Source organism: Sarcophilus harrisii, chromosome 3, assembly GCF_902635505.1.
Source record: "Sarcophilus harrisii chromosome 3, mSarHar1.11, whole genome shotgun sequence".
Lineage (NCBI taxonomy): Eukaryota > Metazoa > Chordata > Mammalia > Dasyuromorphia > Dasyuridae > Sarcophilus > Sarcophilus harrisii.
Window position 1 is genome coordinate 127,964,248 of NC_045428.1, and position 17,566 is coordinate 127,981,813.

Sequence of the window (17,566 nt, forward strand, 5' to 3'; positions counted from 1 at the left end):
CATGTGTGTGTGTGTGTGTGTGTGTGTGTGTGTGTGTGTATGAGAGAAAGAAAAAGAGAGAAGGAGGGAAAAATGAAGAATCTTTTTGTCCTGGGTCCTTTTTTAGGTTATTTTTAAGTATTTCAGATAAAATATATAAAATGACAAAGGAAACAATTATGTTCATAAAATATTGCAAAAATTAAAACAAGTTCACAGACTTCTAGTTAAGATCAAAAGATCAGAAAATCCACTGTGCTGACAATCACTCTGCTTTTGGCTTTTCTTCTGTAAAAGTATTAGAAGACATCCTGTTTTTCAGAGTTAAGGCCCTGCAATCTATCTGTGCCCTGAACTTGGTAAAACCTTTGAGTTTTGCCTCTGACAAGATCACATAATTATTGTATTGCTTTGATCAGTGCCAGGCTTTCTCTGAAATATAAGAAACATTGGACAAGTATCCATGTTCTAGGCGTGAAGTCTTGCTATAAGTCAAACACCCAGTTAGTCATTGTCAGGGCTGCAATTCATTGCATAGGTATATGTTATAAGTATTGAGATCTCACTTAAGATTCTCTACCATATCAGAAAGGTCTGAAATAATTTATATGAACTGAAGCAAAGGGAAGTAAATACAACCAAGAGAAAAAGGTATACATTAACAACAAAATTATATAATGGTGAATTCTGATGGATGTGAATCTTTCCAACAATGAGGTTATTCAAGCCAATTCCAGTGGACTTGTGATGGAGAGAACCATCTGTACCCAGAGAGAGGACTGCGAGGACTGAAAGAGTATTTTCATGTTTTTTGTTGTTGTTTGCTTGCTTTTTTCCCCTTTTTGATAAGATTTATCTTATGCAGCATGATAAATATGTTTTTAAGTGTATCTACAATGGTCTGGAGCTTATTGCATTCAATACTTTACTGAATATTAATATTTATTAATATTTAATATTAATGTTTATTATATTATAAATATTATATATTTATAAAATAATTATTAATAATAAATATTGATATTTATTAGAATGAAGAACTATCTGTAGAGAATACTACTTCTATTTGGATTCTACCCTTGACAGGAGTAAATGCTTTTGACAAGCATAAGTTTACCTGCCCTTTGCTTCTTTGGAAACTAAAGATGAGAAGATCATCTAATACACTTCTTTCTGCTATTATGTATATTCAATGATTCTTTCATAATTGAGTGGAAAGTTTGTTGTAAGAGATCCTATAGGGCGCTATTTTGCTTTACCACATCAGATGCTTTTAAAAATTATCAACAAGCAAAAAATAAAAAAAGTATTGAGAAATCTTTCCACATTGCCTCAAGCCTTCCTACTTGGGGCAGAGCTCCTAGCAAATGCATCTTTGCTTACAAGTCATTTTGAAATTAAACTTCCTTTTGATTCCTCACTTTCTTGTTACTAATCTGTTCCGTTCAGGTTCAGCCATCCACAGGTTAGAGGTCCATTTGGTCTGGTTAACACTATTGGTATCAGAAGTGAAACCAAGCCATTAGACTTTCTGGTACTTGTGGGAATAAACTAGGTACTAGTCAATATTTATTTCTTTGGAGACTGACCTTTCTGCCCACCTCATCTGGTAAGTCCTCTGTCCTTATACCTGCCCCAATCCTTTGAGCTCCTTCTTTGATTGAATTCACCATTCTTTGTGAGAAAACTCCAGGACTACTTTTGTGATCTGATTCACCTCTGACCATTTTAGTAAGGATATCTTTTCTTAAATTATCTAATTCTGATAATTGACCTCTTTATGTGCCTCTGCTATTTGTTGCTTGTTTCCCATATGTTATTGTTTTCATATGACTAGAAGTAGTTTCATTGTCTTCCTGAAAATTGTCTGCTCAAATACTTTAACCATTTATCAATTGGAGAATGACTTGAATTCTTATAAACTGGAGTCAATTATCTATATATTTTAGAAATGAGGCCTTTGTCAGGATCTTTAGATGTAAAAATGTTTTCCCAGTTTATTTCTTCCCTTCTAATCTTGTCTATATTAGTTTTTAAGTTAAAAAATTTTAACTTAATAATAATAATTAATAATAATTATATTATATATATAATATATTATACATATAATATATAATATAATATATAACATATAATATATATAATATATTATACATATAATAATAATTAATAATAAAATTAACTTAATAATAATTTAACTAAATTATCTATTTTATGATCAGTAATGATCTCCACTTCTTTGGTCACAAATTCCTTCCTCTTCCATAGATCTGAGAAGTAAACTATCTTATATTCTTCTAATTTGTTTATAATATCATTCTTTATGTCTAGATCATGAACCCATTTCGACCTTATTTTAGTATACACTGTTAGGTGTAGGATTATCTATGTCTTTAATACATTGTTGATGGAGTTCTGAACTGAACCAACTATTCTAGAAAGCAATTTGGAATTATGCCCAGACAGCTATGAAACTGCATAACCTTTGCTCCATCAGTGTCACCACTGGGTATGTATAGCAAAGAGATAATAAAAGAGGGAAAAGAACCCACATGTGCAAAAATGTTTGTAGCAACCCTTTGTTTAAAAAATAATCATTAAAATATTACAGGAAAGAACTCCCTGGGCTTTGGGATAATTCCAGGAAGTCATTCCATTTAAAATATCTTAACAAATTTCCATGTACCACTGTGTAGAATTTATTTTAAGGAAAAACAAGGATTAAATTTTATAAAACTTTTAAAAGTAAAGAGCAAGATTAATAATGCCATTGTTCTAGGGCAATCAAGGAAGCCAGCTAGTTCAGAAGTCATTCCAGAGTGAAGAAATTAAAAAAGAGAAAAGATAAATGGTACACCTTAAAGCAACTTCTTGTTAATCCTTTTGTATATACTTCTGGCCATGAAAAGAGAAAAGACTTTTTAAAACAAAGAGACCCCTTTGATTCCAGGTCAAAGACCCTCTCCTTGTTCAAACCTGTCTTAGATCAGTTTCTTAAATAAAGACATTTTTAACAATGCTGAGAAAATGTAGAGAAATTTGAATTACATTTCATTTGCAGAAATTTATTAGCTATGTAATCTTAGGTGAGTTATCTTATCTCCACTTTTTCTCAATTTTCTGATCTGTACAAAGAATATTAATGTACCTCCCACAATTGTAAAGAACAAAATAATACAATTATTGTAAAGTATATAATACAGTAACTATATTTGGTAAACACTACATTATATCTTTAGTTCAATGCAATTGTTCCATACCTGATAATATTAAAAAGTTTTTTTTAAATGCCCAAGGTAATAAGATTATTTATTTCTACATGGGATAATTTGTAAATTCAATTGATGTCATCTGACATTTTGTTTCATGTTTTAAATACATGATATTATTGCATTTCTGAACTCTCTTATATTATCAAATTTGAGAAACCATTGTAACAGAAATTCTATTAGACAAAGCAACTTTTAATTCTAGATGTTGTTATACATGGATTGGGCTTTCAGAATGTAGTGATTAAAAAGATATTTGAAAATTAGTAAATAAATGAGTTCTATTTTCTTCTAAACAGAATAATAATATCTAAGAGGAAATTGTCAGTTTAAATTCTTGACAATTATGAATGTGTATAACATGGCTAAAAATATAGCGTCAGTAAATTAATGATGACTCAACTATCAGATATTTTCTATAAGTCTGAAGCCCCAGAATATGATTGGTTTTAATTTACAAGTGAATTATAAATGATATGTTAGATGCTATGGAAAGATCAGTAAAGAATCACTAAAGAATTCTAAAAAGAATTTTTTTAGAATTGTCCTAATACATCCTGTATTCCCAGAGGTAAGGCCCAACAAGCAAATTATGAGTTTGGCATAAAACAATATTTTGAGGTCACTTACCGGCAAAAATCATAGGGTTATTGTATTGCTTTGAACAGTGCCACGGAGAATAACTCCCTAAGTTATGTTGAGTGATATTTTGTTATCTGAGGTAAGAAATTCCTAAGACTCTAAGGATAGAAACAACAAATGGCATATGAAGCGAAATTCTTGAAAATTTCTAAATTGGAGAACCAAATTTAATTCAAAATAGTAGCACAATTATTTAGAGATTTTTCACCAGAGCAGCTGAGCTTCTTTTAGAATTGTCCTAAGAATAAGAATACCATTTAAAAAAAGGTGTCTGGGGACCAGATGATTATATGAGACATCTGGGACTTAAAATGTGTTGCCTAAATAGCTATTGAAATTGAGTCACTAGAATACAAGGAGACTTGATTGTAGTTTTGTTTAAATTTTTTTGATTACATTTGTGATGTGAAAATCTCCCTTCTCAGAAAAAAATCTTTATGAGAGATCTAATTAATTTGATTTTATCTGACAATGGAATTATTTAATTATGTGAATTGAGAGAAAAATTGCATTGCATTACTTGTACTTAGAACTGTGTGGGGAGGAAATTGTATCATTTGTATGTGTTGTTTAGAAACTCTGAATTAAGTATATGTTATTATGACCAGAAATTCAGATTCAAAGATTCATGCAAAGAGTCTTCTTTCTCTAAGGGCCCACTAAGTCCTTCTGACTAGTCACATACCTGCTAAATTTCTGGGTTTGAACTCCTGGATCATATGAAGGAAGCTCTTGCTCTTGAGTGGACAGAACCCTTCAGGTACACCAAAGTTGGGACTTTGTTGTTTTTCTAGTATGGATCCAGAAGCAACTAAATCCATATGAGACAGCTGTCTCAAGATTCCAGAGAAGGGCTGAGTATTACTTCCTAAATTTTTTCCCTTTTGTTATGTACCCAATTACCAAGGTCCTGATTCAAACATGTGGTAGCATTTTCCCTCTTTATATTCTTGACCTTATTCTCTTTTCTGCTTGCAAGTATACAATACCAAGTAAAAATGTCTGAAACACATTTCCCCAATAGGTTCCCTCAAAGGACAAACTTCCTGAAATTAAAAAAAAATGTTTATTTCGGCCCAACCAACCTTTTGTGGCATCTTGGCTTATACATTCATCCCTTTTATTGGCCAGAAGAGAAGGTATTCCATTAAATTCCTCCCACTCCTTTTGGCTAAAAGGGGGAAATGCTAATATATTAGGATACATACTGTGTTCGCAGAGCTAAGGCCCAACAAGCAAATCATGAGTTTGGCATAAAAAAATATTTTGAGGTCACTCACTGGCAAAAATCATAGGGTTATTTTATGGCTTTGACCAGTGCCAGGGTTTCTCTGAGCTTGAAGAAATGGTAAAAAATTATTTATGTTCCAGTCATGAAACCCTGCTATACATCAAATATAAACATAAACATACATTCTATATGTTCATATGTTTGTGTGTGTGTGTGTGTGTGTGTGTGTGTGGTGCAGCTCTCATAAGTACCAAGTTATTTACCAGTTATCTACCCCATTAGAATATGTTTCTTGTGGATAAAGGCCATGTTTTTGCCTTTCTCTCTAAGTTAACAGCTTGGAAGAATACCCTTATATACACATGCCTAATTAATGCTGTGTGGCTGAATAATTATTCCTTCCGTTTAGTGATTTTCCAATGTTTCTCCAAGGGAAAAAAAAAGGATTGGGGTTAAGTTCCTAAGTTTTAGTTCAATGACACCGTGTCTAACCTTGCTCAAAGCTAAGACAAAAAATTTTCATCTTTAATTGTAATTTTTATAATAAATGTTAAATCCTATTCCTTTCAGGATCATTTTGCTTGGGGGAAAAATTATTGATAGGGTATATCTCCTCTGTAAAATAACCTTTAGAGAATCCATAATAAAAATTCAATGTACATTTCAATTATAATTTTACAGTAAATATATCCACAATGATCTGATAAAGCTTTATATTCAAAAGTTATTTCACTTTATGAGATTTGTGAGATGGTAAATTATTGTATATAGTTTACCAAAATTATTGGCAAAGTAAAAAAAATCCCTGCTTACAACTTGGAATATATGTAAATGAAACAAATAAACATCCACTTCTAGGAATAGCATCAGTTACAAAAAAGTAATACATTATCAGACAAACCAGTATATGAGAGAGAGACAAGTAATGGAGGAAATGAGAAGTAAATGTGTGAAGAAGGCTGTCAGGTCTTTCTTCCCTCTGTTGCCAAATTTTAGATAGGCAATACATGGGCTAATTGGCAAGTAATTAACAAGGATAATTATTTAATATAGTAAGCTCCTATCTTTTCTATCTTGTGGGCAAAATCTGTTATATGAAAAGAAATCTATTATAAACCTTGACTCTGTTTCCTTCTCAACTGATCATCATACACCTTTGTATTTAGGTTTGATGATTTTCTCAAGTTAAAATGTTGTTTTTTAAAGAACTTTTTGAAACTACTGTTAAGAATTTCTGCCTTTGAAAAAACACTGGATAAAATACAACATCCATTCCTATTAAAAACACTAGAGAGTATAGGAATAAATGAACTTTTCCTTAAAATAGTCATTAGTGTCTATTTAAAATCATCAGCAAGCATCATATGTAATGGGGATAAACTGGAACTATTCCTAATAAGATCAGAGGTGAAACAAGGTTGCCCACTATCCCCATTACTATTCAATATTGTATTAGAAATACTACCTTTGGGAATAAGAGAAGAAGAAAAAGAGATTAAAAGTATTAAAGTAAGTAATGAAGAAAGCAAATTATCACTCTTTGCAGATTTTTAGAGAACACTAAAGAATAAATTATTAGAATTATTAGAAATATTATTAGAAATTATTAGAAATAATACACAATTTTCGCAAAGTTACAGGATACAAAATAAATGCACATAAATCATCACATTTTTATACATCACTAACAAAATCCAACAGTAAGAGATAACAAAGAGAATTTCCATTTAAAATAATTTTTGATAGCATAAAATATTTGGGAATTTGTCTGCCAAGGGAAATTCAGGGACTGAGTAAAACTACAAAACACTTTCCACACAAATTAAGTCAAATCTAAACAACTGGAAAGATATCAAGCATTCTTGGATAGGTCAAGTGATATAATAATAAACATGACAATACTGCTTATTTATTTAGTGCTATACCAGTCAAACTCCCAAGAAACTATTTTACTGACCTAGAAAAAAACAACAACAAAATTCATTTGAAAGAACAAAAGGTCAAAAATTTCAAGGTAATTAATAAAAAATGCAAATGAAGGTGGTCTAGCTGTACCAGATTTAAAACTATATTATAAAGTAGTGGTAATCAAAACCATTTGATACTGGCTAAGAAATAGAATAGTAGATCAGTAGAATAGGTTAGGTTCACAAGATAAAATAGTCAATAATAGCAATCTGGTGTTTGACAAACACAAAGATTCTAGCTTTTGGGATAAGAACTCACAATTTGACAAAAACTACTGGGGAAATGGAAACTAGTATACCAGAAACTAGGCATTGTCCTACATCTAACATTGTTTAGCAACATAAGGTCAAAATGGGTTAATGATCTAGACATAAAGAATTATATTAAAAACAAATTAGAAGAACATAGGGTAGTTTACCTCTCAGATCTGTGGTGGAGGAAGGAATTTGTGACCAAAGAATAACTGGAGATCATTACTGATCACAAAATAGATCATTTTTATTATATTAAGTTAAAAAAAGTTTTTGTATAAATCAAACTAATGCAGACAAGATTATAAAGGAAATAATACATTGTGAAAACATTTTTATATCCAAAGATTCTGATAAAGGACTCATTTCTAAAACATATAGATAATTGCCTCAAATTTATAAGAATTCAAGCCATTCTCTAATTGATAAATGGTCAAAGGATATGAACAGACACTTTCAGATGAAGACAATGAAACTATTTCTAATCGTATGAAAAGATGCTCTAAATCAGTATTGATCAGAGAAATGAAAATTAAGACAACTCTGAGATACCACTACATACCTCTCAGACTGGCTAAGATGAAAGGAAAAGATAAAGACAAATGTTGGAGGGGATGGGGGAAAACTGATGGGGGAAGACCATTATTGGTGAAATCATGAACTGATCCAAGCATTCTGGAGAGCAATTTGGAACTATGCTCAAAAAGGTTATTAAACTGTGCATACCTTTGATCCAGTGTGTTTCTACTGAGCTTATATCCCAAAAAGATCTTAAAAGAAGGAAAGAGACCCACATGTACGAAAATGTTTGTGGGAGCCCTTTTTGTTGTGGCAAGAAACTGGAAAATGAGTGGCTGCCCATGAGTTGTAGAATGGCTGAATAAATTATTGTATATGAATATTATCGTTTTGTAAGAAATGACCAACAGGATGATTTCACAGAGGCCCGGAGAGACTTATATGCACTGATGTGAAGTGAAATGAACAGAACCAGGAGATCCTTGTACACAGCAGCAAGATTATATGATGATCAAAGTTGATGGATATGGCTGTCTTCAATAATGAAATGATTCAAACCAGTTCCAGTTGTTCAGTGATGAAGAGATCTATTTACATTTAGAAAGAGGACTGTGGGATCTGAGTGTAGTTCAAAACATAGCATTTTGTTTGCTTGAATTTTACTTTACTTCTCTTTTTTTTCTTGTGTGGCACAATAATTGTATAAATATGTATACATATTTTAACCTATATTTCTCTACCACATTTAACATATATTGGGCTACTTGCCATCTAGGGAAAGGCATTGGGGAAGGGGAGGGAAATTGAAACACAGAGATTTGTTAGGGCAAAAATAAAAAAAAAACTGCATTGTTTCATTTCTTTTGATTTTTCTTAGTTTTTATCTTTCTTAAACTCTTTTCACTTTCTGATAATGATGACTACCCTTTCTTATTGGATGTTCATTTCCCCTTCAGTTTCATGGGCACTTTTCTCCTCTGGCTCTCCTCCTCCTAGTCTGAAGACTCCTTGACATTCCCAATTTCTAAATCAATTATTCATCTTCTAACTTTGGGTGGCACACAAATCTCTGTCTTCAATACTCTTTTCCTTACTATATCTTTTTAATCTCCATTAATCCATGGTCAGATTTTTGAAGATCACTCCAAGGTCCTTACACTTTTTTAACCTTATTCTTTCCAGCCATATCTATTTTCACATTGTTATTTGAGTTCCATATTTACATTATCAACCTTTAAAGATTATTTAAGGTGATGTTTGGCATTCTTGGTTTCATTGTGCTATAACTGACCATAACAGACCTCCTCACCTCATGTATCAGTCATTAATATCTGAGACCAGTAAAAAATCAAGGTTTGATGAACATCTTCAAGATGTAAGAATCCCAAATGCAATAATAGAACCTAGTATCTCTTTTCAATTCACAAATATTCACTGTTTTTAATCTTCCTATATCTGATGTCATCCATTCACTCTGTTTTGTTGGCAAAAAAAAAGAAGAAAAAGAAAATAAAACTTGAATTCCTCACTTGTGCTGCATAGTTTTTGCTAGTCTACTTATTAGCTAAAACATTAATGTAATAACAGGTTTCTGGAGATTCCTAAGATTTAGAAAGATGAAAAAGTACATTCCAGAAGTGGCAAATTATGCATAATAAACATATCAGAAATTCCACATGAATCGTATCATATACAAGTCTTCCACCAGTGGCCAGATCAGAAAACTATCTTTTTCATAACTATCATAAACTTGGAATTTGGATGATTAAAAGGAGCCTTATGATTCAGATTGTAAATGATGAAAATTAGTCTGATGAATTAAGAAAATATCAAGGGCATGATTCCCATTTGAAATATTTACTTTCTAAGATCACTATTAACATGTAAATCAGATCTAAATTGCCACAGTGATTTTAATTTGTCTAAATATATTTTTCTTTTGGATGAAGAAATAACATATCCTGTAAAAATAAAGCAGGTTATGTCAAATCATGAACTTTATTTTAAGAATCATTTTTTCATATTAGTAGATATATGACATTGAACACTTTAAGATTAAAAATTGAGGCTACAGGAGGGCGGAGCCAAGATGGCTGAGAAGGCACATGCCACTTTCTAAGCTCCTCTCTTACCCTCAATATCAATATTATATTCAGCCTCAAAAATAGGCTTGACTGCTACAACTCATAAAGATTAGAAGTACAACAACTTATCAACCAAAGGTAATTTGGAATCTCACCAGAAAAGGTTTGTCCTTGGGGCCAGAGAGAAGATCAGCACAAGCAGGGAGAGAACCAGAGCAGTGGAGCCCCAAACCAGAAATGAGAGCACAGATCGCAGCACAAGCCCGCAGCCCCAACCTGCAGTACGGGGCTTTTCCTTGGGTCAGTTGTGAACCTGCACGCAAGGGGGCACATCCCAGGACAGCCTCTAATCTGCACAGTGTGGGGCTCGGTTTGGGGCAATAGAGCTTTTGCAGAGTGATTTGCATCCGGGCAGAGACTTCAGGGCAGGTCAGCTGCTAATACCCAGAGCCCCACAAGGGGCTCTGGCCTGGGGCAGTGACACTTTCACCACTTAGTGTCTAGTCTTAGGACAGAGCCTAAACTACACAGCCCAACTGGGCACTTCAATGGGGAGTGCTAAATCACCTCCAGTTGGAAGAAAGGGAAACTTTTACTCAGAGCAATCCCATATCTCAGAGCCAGAAGCCGGAAGCCATTTACATCTCTCCCTGCTCTGCAGATGAAGCTGGTATACCATAAAGGCTTTTAAAAATGAATTAAAAAATGAAAAGGACAATTGATAGCATCTATACAGAAAAAGAGCAGGTCTGTAACCCCAGACAAACTAATAGCAAACAGTCACTAGACAATACCCCAAAGGGGAATGTTACCTTCCCCTGTTACATAATGTTCTCATAGAAGAGATCATTAAAAGTCTCAAAAGAGAGTTAGAAGAAAAATGGGGAAAGGAAAGAGAAGCTTTGCAAGAGAGGAACAACTTCCTGAAATATGAATTAGAAAAGATAAAAAATTCCCAGGAAGTGCAGGGAAACAAAATTTGTGAATTGGAAAAAGTAAAAAAAAAAAAATCTCTGGAAAGTAAGATTTGTGAATCGGAAAAAGACAAAGAACTCGCAAGAAAGAAAGATCTATGAATTAGAAAAAGAAAATAATTCACTAAAAAACAAATAGCGAAATGGAAAAAAAAATTCCATAGAGCAAAACAATTCATTTAAAAACTCAATTGGACATATACAGAAAGAAGTTTAAAAAAACTAATGAAGAAAATAATCCATTAAAAATCAGAACTGAATAAATAGAAACTTATGATTCATTGAGACAGCAAGAATCAGTCAAGCAAAATTAAAAAAGTGATAAACTGGAAAAAAACATGAAATATGTACTTGGAAAAATGACAGACCTGGAAAATATGTCTAGGAGAGATAATCTGAGTATTATTGGACTTTCCAAAAACTATGATGAAAAAAAGAGCCTAAATAATATTTTACAAGGAATCATCAAAGAGAACTGCCCAGATGTAATAGAATCAGATGGTAAAATAGGCATTGAAAGAATTTATCGAACACCTTCTGAAAAAGACCCTAAAATAAAAACTCCAAGGAATAGTGTGTCCAAATTTCAGAACTATCAGATTAAGGAAAAAAATTTTACCAGCAGCCAGAAAAAAACAATTTAAATACTGAGTTGCCACAATAAGGATCACCCAAGATCTGGCTGCCTCCACATGAAAAAATCAAAGAGCCTGGAATCTGATATTCCAAAAGGCAAAAGAACTTAGAATGCAGCCAAGAATAAACTACTCAACTAAGCTGAGCATTTTCTTCCAGGGAAGAAGATGGACATTTAATGAAACAAAAGAATTCCATTTGTTTCTAAGGAAGAAACCAGAACTAAACAAAAAATTTGATCTCCAACCATAGGACTCAAGAGATGCAGAAAAGGTAAAAGGAACTCTTGAGAATTGTATTTCTGTTGTGGATATACAAAAAGACTACATGTATAATTTGACTTAACTGATATAACATATAAAAGGGAAGTAGAAATGGAAAAGGGATAATGTCAGAAAAGGGGGAAAATGGGGGATAAAAAGAGGGAAACTACATCCCACAAAGAGCCAAAGGAAACTTATCATATCTGAGGGAACTCAGAGAGGGGGAGGAACATTGTGTGAATCTTACTCTCATCAGAGTTGGCTCAAAGAGAAAATAATTGACATACTTATTTTAGAGAAAATCCACTCTTGCCTCATTAAAAAGGGGGAGAGGAAAAGGGAAAAGAAAAAGAGTAATAAGGGAAGGGTAAAAGAAAGAGGAATAGATTCAAAGGAGGGGGAGGTGATTCTAAAGAGGGTGAGCGTCATGATTCAAGTGGGGCACATAAGTTTAAAAAGGGGAAAGAGGGTTGGGGGAGCAAGAAAAAGAAAAGCATAATCTGGGGATATTACGATGGCAGGAAATAGAGAATTAGTAATTTTAACCATAAATGTGAAAGGGATGAATTCTCCCATAAAGAGGAGATAGATAGCAGACTGGATCAAAAGTCAGAACCCTACAATATGTTGTTTACAGGAAACACATTTAAAGCAGGGAGATACATACAGAGTAAAAGTAAAAGGCTGGAATAAAATCTATTATGTTTCAGGTAAAGTCAAAAAAGCAGGGGTAGCCATCCTTATCTAAGATCAAGCAAAAGCAAAAATTGATCTAATCAAAAGAGATAAGGAATGAAACTATATCTTGCTAAAGGATAGCATAGACAGTGAAGCAATATCAATACTAAACATATATGCACCAAGTGGTATAGCATCTAACTTTCTAAAGAAGAAGTTAAGAGAGTTGCAAGAAGAAATAGACAGCAAAATTGTAATAGTGGCAGATCTCAACCTTGCACTCTCAGAATTAGACAAATAAAACCACAAAACAAATGAGAAAGAAATTAAAGAGGTAAATATAATATTAAAAACATTAGGTATGATAGATCTTTGGAGAAAACTGAATGGAGACAGAAAGGAATATATTTTCTTCTCAGTAGTTCATGGAACCTATTCACAAATTGACCATATATTAGGACATAAAAATCTCAAAATTAAATGCAGGAAGGCAAAAATAGTAAATGCTTTCTTTTCAGATCACAATGCAATAAAAACTACATTCAACAAAAAATTAGGGGTAAATAGACCAAAAAGTAATTGGAAACTAAACAATCTCATCTTAAAGAATGATTGGGTGAAACAGCAAATTATAGATACAATTAATAATTTCACTCAGAAAAATGACAATGATGAGATATCATACCAAAATTTGTGGGATGTAGCCAAAGTGGCAATAAGAGGAAATTTTATATTCTTAGAAGCTTACTTGAATAAAACATAAAAAGAGAATATAAATGAATTGACCTTGCAACTAAAAAACTAGAAAAATAAACAAATTAAAAACCCCCAATCAAATACTAAATTTGAAATTTTAAAATTAAAAAGAGAAAGTAATAATATTGAAAGTAAAAAAACTATTGAACTAATTAATAAAAGTTGGTTCTATGCCAATAAAATAGATGAGCTTTTGGTAAATCTGATTAGAAAAATGAGGGAGGAAAATCAAATTAGTAGTCTTAAAAATGAAAAGGGAGAACTTTTAGCTAATGAAAAGGAAATTAGAGAAATAATAATGAGTTATTTTGCCCAACTTTATGCCAATAAATTTGATAACCTAAGTGAAATGGATGAATACCTCAAAAAATATAGACTCCCAGATGAACAGAGTAGGAAGTAAATTGCATAAACAGTACCATTTCACAAAAAGAAATAGAACGAGCTATTAATCAACTCCCTAAGAAAAAATCCCCAGGACCAGAGGGATTTAAATGTGAATTCTACCAAACCTTTAAAGAACAATTGGCCCCAATGCTATATAAATTATTTGATAAAATGGGGAATGAAGGAGTCCTACCAGATTCCTTTTATGAGACAGACATGGTACTGATACCTAAACCAGGTAGGTTGAAAACAGAGAAAGAAAAGAATCAACCAGTCTCCCTAATGAATATTGATCTCAAAATCTTAAATAAGATATTAGCAAAAAGACTGCAGAAAATCTTCCCCAGGATAATACACTATGATCAAGTAGGATTTATACCAGGAATGCAGGGTTGGTTCAATATTAGGAAAACTATCAATATAATTGGTCATAATAATAACCAAATTAATAAAAACCATATGATCACCTCAATAGATGCAAAAAAATTATCCATTCCTATTAAAAACACTTGAGAGTATAGGAAAAATGGACTTTTCCTTAAAATAATCAGCAGCATCTATTTAAAACCATTAGTAAGCATCATATGTAATGGGGAAAAACTGCAACTGTTCCCAATAAGATCAAGAGTGAAACAAAGTTGCCCACTATCACCATTCTATTCAATATTGTATTAGAAAGGCTTGCTTTGGCAATAAGAGTTGAGAAAGAGATTAAAGGAATTAGAGTAGGCAATGAGGAAACCAAATTATCACTCTTTGCTGATGATATCATGGTATACTTAGAGAACCCCAAAGAGTCTACTAAAAAGTTATTAGAAATAATCCACAACTTTAGCGAAGTTGAAGGATACAAAATAAACCCACATAAATCATCAGCATTCTTATATATCACTAACAAAATCCAACAGTCATAGTTACAAAGAGAAATTCCATTTAAAGTAACTACTGATAGTATAAAATACTTAGGAATCTATCTGCCAAGGGAAAATCAGAAACTTTATGAGCAAAACTACAAAACACTTTTCCCACAAATTAAGTCTGATCTAACCAATTGGAAAAATATTAAATGCTCTTGGATAGGGTGAGCAAATGTAATAAAGATGACAATACTATCTAAACTAATCTATTTGTTTAGTGCTATATCAATCAAACTCCCTAAAAACTATTTTAATGACCTAGAAAAAAATAACAACAAAATTCATATGGAAAAACAAAAGTTCAAGAATTTCGAGGGAATTAATGAAAAAAACAAAAAAAAACAAAGCAAATGAAGGTGGCTTAGCTGTACCAGATCTAAAATTATATAATAGAGCAGCAGTTACCAAAAACATTTGGTATTGGCTAAGGAATAGATTAGTGGATCAGTGCAATATGTTAGGTTCAAAGGACAAAACAGTCAATAACTATAGCAATTTAGTGTTTGACAAACCCAAAGACCCCAGCTTTTGGGATAAGAACTTATTGTTTGACAAAAATTACTGGGAAAATTTCAAAGTAGTATGGCAGAAACTAGGCATTAGCCACACTTAAAACCAAATACCAAGATAAGGTCAAAATAGGTTCATGACCTAGGCATAAAGAATGAGATTATAAATAAATTAGAGGAACACAGGATAGTTTCCCTCTCAGATCTGTGGAAGAAGAAGGAATTTATGACCAAAGAAGAACTAGAGACCATTACTGATCACAAAATAGAAATTTTTGATTATACCAAACTGAAAAATTTTTGTACAAACAAAACTAATGCAGGCAACAAACTGGGAAAATATTTTTACAGTCAAAGGATCTGATAAAGAACTAATTTCCAAAATATATAGAGAATTTATAAGAATTTATAATTTATAAGAAATCAAGCCATTCTCCAATTGATAAATGGTCAAGGATATGAACAGACAATTCTCAGATGAAGAAATTGAAACTATTTCTAATCATATGAAAAGATGCTCCAAGTCATTATTAATCAGAGAAATGTAAATTAAGACAACTCTGAGATACCAGTACACACCTGTCAGACATCCTATAATGACAAGGAAAGATAATGTGGAATGTTGGAGAGGATGTGGGAAAACAGGGAAACTAATACATTGTTGGTGGAATTGTGAATATATCCAACCATTCTTGAGAGTAATTTGGAACTATGCTCAAAAAGTTATCAAACTGTGCATACCATTTGATCCAGCAGTGTTAGTACTGGGCTTATATCTCTAAGAAATCATAAAGAAGGGAAAGGGATCTGCATGTGCACGAATGTTTGTGGCAGCCCTCTTTGTAGTGGCCAGAAACTGGAAACTGAGTGTATGCCCATCAGTTGGAGAATGGCTGAATAATTTGTGGTATATGAATATTATGGAATATTATTGTTCGGTAAGAAATGACAAACAGGATGATTTCAGAATGGCCTGGAGAGACTTACACAAACTGATGCTGAGTGAAATGAGCAGGACCAGGAGATCATTGTATACTTCAACAACAATACCATATGATGAGCAATTCTAATGGACCTGGCCCTCCTCAGCAATGAGATGAACCAAATCAGTTCCAGTGGAGCAGTAATGAACTGAAACAACTACACCCAGTGAATGAACTTTGGGAGATGAATAAAAACCATTACATTGAATTTCCAATCCCTATATTTTTGCCCACCTGCATTTTGGGCATCTTCACAGGCTAATTGTACAATATTTCAGAATCTGATTCTTTTTGTACAGCAAAATAACGGTTTGGTCATGTATAGTTATTGTGTATCTAATTTATACTTCAATATATTTAACATCTACTGGTCATCCTGCCATCTGGGGGAGAAAGTGGGGTGAAGGAGGTGAAAAATTGGAACCAGAAGTTTGGCAATTGTCAATGCTGTAAAGTTATCCATACATATAACTTGTAAATAAAAGGCTATTAAAATTTAAAAAAAAAATTGGGGCTACAAATACTACTGCTTTTGTGAATGACAAAGCAGAGTGAAATAGAAAAAGACCACATGAAAATTCTTGTTTTGAAGAGAAAAATAATTCTAATAAATAAAGTTATCATAAGCTAAGCACTTATTTGTTATGATAAACATTTATTTGAACTTTTCCACTTTTTACACAAAATAATTTTAATAAAAATTCAAGGTAGTAGATAGAAATGGTTCATACTTTCTTTATATAGAAATGAAGTTCCAACAATCAGTGATGCTAAAATAAAAGAGCAAATATTTGTAAGATTTCAAATAAGGGGAACAATGAAGTTGAATAATTGCATGGAATTAATTTTTAAAGATTATAAAAGCATAACCAAATATTTTTTGAGAAAATGGATGACAGAAAATCATTAAGTAATTATTAATGATTTCCTTAAAGCCTACAAAACTATAAAATATGACAGTACTCAATATAAATTTTATGGTTTCCTATTTGGAGTTCTAAGAAAACTTGGGGGCTACAAGTGATGACTATGTAGAATTCTTCTACCAAAAAAATCTCCATGTGAAAAAGTGATAATAAAGTAATCAGAGCTCAGGCATACCTGAAAACCATTGAGCACTGATAAGGGATGCTTCACAAATAAAATAATATATGAAGTTATTGTTAGTTATATTTAGATTAAATTAGCATAAATTTGGTAGTACAATTCTAAAATGTATAGTCATTATTTTTGTGAAAACAATATATGATTAACAAAATCTGAAATTTCATGAAATTTTACAAAATAATTTTTACCTATTTTATAGCTGTGATACCCAAAATCCTGTTTTTTGTTTTACTTTTTTTGCTTTTGTTATTGTTTGTCAGTATTATTAACACTTTGATTGAGCAATCTAACTGTTTAAAGGTAACAGTTGCCTCCCAAGATGTGCCAACTTCAAGCTAATTATTAAAAAGAAAAGCTCAAGACAACAGTCACCTTCATCACTGACTGTCAAGAGCCCTCAGTGTGTGTGTGAA